Source organism: Paramisgurnus dabryanus, chromosome 24 (assembly GCF_030506205.2).
Source record: "Paramisgurnus dabryanus chromosome 24, PD_genome_1.1, whole genome shotgun sequence".
Classification (NCBI taxonomy): Eukaryota; Metazoa; Chordata; class Actinopteri; order Cypriniformes; family Cobitidae; genus Paramisgurnus; species Paramisgurnus dabryanus.
The window spans coordinates 27729133-27734305 of record NC_133360.1 but is presented as its reverse complement, the minus strand read 5'-3'; positions in this window follow the sequence as shown (position 1 = coordinate 27734305).

Genomic DNA, 5173 nt, shown 5'->3' with positions numbered 1-5173 from the left:
ACATTAAAGAGTTTAGACTTACATTTACTAGACTTACATTAGATTATTTACACTAAGCAGTCATAATAAGTCATGATTTAAAATTGCTTTAACCATATGTCAAATGCATGAATGTAACATATATTGAAGTAAAGTCTTAATTCTGATGCATTAAAAAGGAGATGCAGCTGCAAAAATGAGTTTCCTGTTCTCTTCCTCAGCATAAATCTTAATCCAAGTTTTGATCTTTGAAACTTAAGCATAAATCGTCCACATGACAGGAAGAGACCGTGTGACACAACTCAGATTTAATACTGGATTAGACTGATAAGTGCTGGTTTGCTGCTTGACTAACATATTCACACTATTGACCAACAAAAGTTGGTCAACCAAGCTGGTCAATTGAATGGTCTTACTGGTAAAGCTGGTTAAGTGAGTAAAGAAGCCACAATGCTATTAAGATACAGCAGCATCCTATCCAAAACACATCAGCTTTTCAGCAGAGACAACCTCAAAAACAGGTGTAAAATTCACAACATAAACACCAAAAGGTCAAGAGAGATAAAATTTCAAGTGAACTGACAGCAGTGGGCTTTTAAAATGTAACCTATTCTTTTTTGTAGCTCTAAATGGTTCGAGAGGAGCCTAAACATTCAGGCCTGTCAATCATCATTATGGGCGTATATGAGGCCTCCTGGTCCAGCTGCAATTTTTCCATCATTCCTCCTCCTCCCCATCTCCTGCTTCACTGCTTTCTTTCTTCCTCTGTGTAATGCTGTTGTTCATTTCATTAAATGACCATAGAGACAGACGAGAGATTCAGTCCTATAAGGATATGAACCCAGATTCATCAATTTTGTTCTCAAACACAAATCTCTAAATTTAGTGAATATACACTCAATTTAAAACATTTCAGAGACTGATACAAAGGCAAATAATGATTGCATAAATAATTGTAATTTGTGTTGCTTCCAAATTGATGTAAACTTTCACAAGGAACAGTATTGTGACACAATTTAAAGCAGAAACATTATGACAGCTAACATGCTTAAAATAATATTTTATTCTCACGTTACATTTATTTAAAGGGACGGTGAATTTGTCGATTTTATTGTTTTATACTGTTGTCTGATGTCTACGTATGATGTTCGCGTGGTTTTTACATTCAAAAACATCAAAAGCAATAAGTAATAGGCTATTTTGTAACATGGATTAGTGGCTCTCTGGAGAAAAGCTTTGTTTGAAGGGGCGGGCTGCATTGAAGACCTGGACGTAAACACCCACTGCTATGATTGGACGGCTTCATTACCCGTCATTACATGTGGGAAAATGTTTTAAAAACATTAATGTGTAAAAATAGCAGCCGAACACATATATGTTTGAGCCACAACAGATTCTGGGTGCTAAAGATGATACACATAAATGACAATACGTATAGTAAAGTACAAACAAAACTTTAAACTCGACGTGACTAAAGTACCGTATACAACACAGTAAGCGTGCATCAGATTATAAACTGCGGCTAATAAGCTCTTATCAATAACTTTGTATATTTCTATTGTGCTTGTGAGGTTGCTCTTAAATACAGGTAATGTTACATACCACAGGTATATGATAAAAAAGCTTTGTTGAGTGTTTGACCGTTCAAACGCAACTTGCCGAAATTACCGTATACAACACAGTTAATGTTTTTACCGTTACTAAAAACCGTTAAACGATTAATAAAGGTACAACACTTAACAATACGATTGTAATTTAACGGTAGAAATATGCAAAGGAAGGACTTATCCTCCGCAATTTAGATTATGATGTTACAACAGGACATATCAGCATATCTCTTCTAACAAAGCAATAGTGAAACGCAGTAACTTAAATAAAGTAAAATGTCGGTAACGCTTTAGATTACAGCCCGGAAAGTACTGTGTAAGTACAGCAAATTTACAGCGTATGTTTCTGTAACTAAAAAATACTTATGAAGTATGTTCGTGTAATTATAAGTCAACAATTTATAATATTTGGCGAATAAAAGGGTAACAACCAGGAAAAATACAAATAATATATGCAGTAAGTATTTTATAACTAAGGGTTAACTATTTTAATGTTACATGGTATGTATGACTTATATGCTAAAAACTTGGGAAATTAAAAATTATTTATACAGTAAGTAATTCATAACTTCGGACTAATTATTCAAATATTAGGCCTATGTGATATGGCGTACGCTACATGCAAAACAATCTTATGTTTGATAGTATTTTAGCGAGAACACACACATTCACTGAATTGGCTCAGTCACACTCCTCTCCACATATAGCTGGTGCTTGGTGATCGCACTTGCGTCATACCATGGCTGCTTTCACATGGATTCTGCAAACTGTGGGTCTTCATTCAATCATAGTCATACACCACATATAGTTTTGGAATAATATAGGTAGGCTATTAAAAATTATTTAGGCATAGGCTAAGTATTTTTTTAACCATGGGGGGTACATCTTTTATCATTTCATGATGCATGATGATGATGGAGATTACTAAACAACAAAACTTGAAATACAGTTAATGTGTTTATGCTATTTATTAGTACGATACAATTTATCTAAAGGATTTTGACAAGATGCATGATGCACATGGTTCATATGATGCAACAAATACATATTTTGAATTCACGCTCCCCAGTAGGGAAGTCACCAGCCGCCACTGCTCAGGCTTCTTGCTGGAGTTTTCTCGCTCTGGTTCTTGGTGCTCTTTGCCCACTATCAGTTATAGCAAGGATACCAAACCTCATACATTCAGTGTGAGACTCACACAAATGACCATTTCCTACGCTCTCACAACACACATTTTATCACGTAGGTAGGCACATGCCCATCATTGAGATCCCCATGGTTGAACAGTCATGAAATAATTGTCTAATATGCCTAACTGTAAATACTGCACAACGAGTATCTCTATCTGGTCCGCCTCAATCAGCAGTCTAAAACATACCTGTCAACATTAGGATTTGAAAACAAGGGAAATTTCCAGAACCCTACCCCCCCCCCATTACTATGCAAGGGAATGGATGGGTACACTGCAAAAAAATGACTTTCTTACTTTGTATCGTTGTATTGGTTTCAGTACAAATGTCTAACAATCATTAAATCAGGATGTATTGTTTTGATGAAAATAAAATGACCTAAGAAAATAATTCTAGTTTTTAAACAAAAAATATCACATTTAAGTGAATTAGACAAAACATTTTTACAGTTTGTTATAATTATTTAACACTGGAAAGTTTAACAATCTTCATGAGAGAAAAGTGCTTGAGAATCAATACTGTCAATCTATCAGACAGACCACCTGAACCAGAGGTGTAAAGTACTCGAGTAAATGTACTTCGTTACTGTACTTAAGTATTTTTTGGGCTACTTTGTACTTGTACTGAGTATCAAAAATATAGGCAACTTTTACTCTCTACTCAATTACATTTTTGATTGGGTATTTGTACTCTTTACTCCACTACATTTGAAATAACACTTAACGTTACTCGCTACATTGTTTATTCGTCAAATAAAAACGAGACGAAAGTGTCAGAGAGTGATGATGGATAGAATCTGTGGTCGCGAGGTGTTACACGCACACACACAACTGAGGGACTTCATTTGGCGCTGCGCAGAGCAATCGTATGAAATCAAAGTACTGCGACAGCGAATCAAATGCATATGGAGAAGTCTGGTCTCGCGGTACTTTGATGTCAAACGCTGAATGGCTTGCGTTGAGCCACCGTAGCGGGACATCTGCGTGCTGCGTATGTCATAAACTGTAGAGAAAAGTTCGCGTCTGGACTGAAAGAAGAGATAAAGAGCAAACATATGGATGCATATCACATTTGCTTCAGTCAAGGGACCCTTTGTTAAACATGTGATGCTACAATCAAAACAAAAGTGATGCGCGATTGCAGGAGGGTCATCCCGCAACTCAAAGGCAAGCACAAATGTTTGTTTACTCTGATGCTACCTTATCAGCTAACCTGAGTTACATAACTTGATATAACTTACAATATAAGCCAAAATAAACCAGCGAGGTCCTGTACTGATTGCCCAAGTAACTTAAGTACATTATAAGATTGAAAATAAGTGTACAATTTCACTGTCCTCACATTTAATCAAGTATGCTGTAATGTATTTACTGTAAAGAGGGATGCATAACTGAAGAAATGTAGTGCACTTAATGTGAGAGAGTGGTGTTACGTACTACATGTGTTTACAATTAATCTTTCAAATGAACAACTTCACGTTTTTAATATGCATTATCATATTTCTGTTAGTGTAATTTTAGTTTACTGGATTTTTTTAAAATATTAAAATTATATCTTTTTTAGGATAGGCCTATATAAGAATATTTGGTAACACTTTACAATAAGGTTCATTAGTTAACAGTAGTTAATGTATTAACCAACTTGAATAAACCATGAGCAATACATTTGTTACATTATTTATTCATCTTTGTTAATGTTAGTTAATAAAAATTTAAGCTTTAATTGTTTGTTCATGTTAGTTCAGAGTGCATTATCTAATGTTAACAAGATTTAAATAAAGTATTAGTAATTGTTGAAATTAACATTAACAAAGATGAATAAATGCTGTATAAGTGCAGTTCATTATTAGTTCATGTTAACTAATGTAGCTAACTAATGTTAACTAATGAACCTTATTGTAAAGTGTTACCATATATTTATATCACAAAGTTAGGCTATATATTTTTCCGCATGGCACATTTAAATTTTATGTAGATTTCTAGACCAAAATCTCATGGCATTTAGTTGAATAAAATTAGACTAAAGCTAAATCAATACAGATGACAAAAATATGACTAAAACTAAATTAAATTTGAGTCAAAAGACTATGACTATGTTTAATCTGTGTTTGTCCTGCCAGGTCAAAATTTTGAGGTGTTTGATTTCTTTTCTATATTAGGAAATAAAACCTCATAAATAAACTTTCTTAGTTTTCACTGCCCAGACCTACAATGTCTCTTTGTGTTGAGGACTAGTGCATCTTTGAGCCAACATTCAGTACGAGTAAAAATACTTGAGTACTTTTAAATTGGGTTACTTTAATACTTTTACTCAAGTCATATTTAAATTGGTGACTTGTAACTTGTAGTGGAGTAATTTTTACAGTAAGGAATTTGTACTTTTACTCAAGTATGGCTT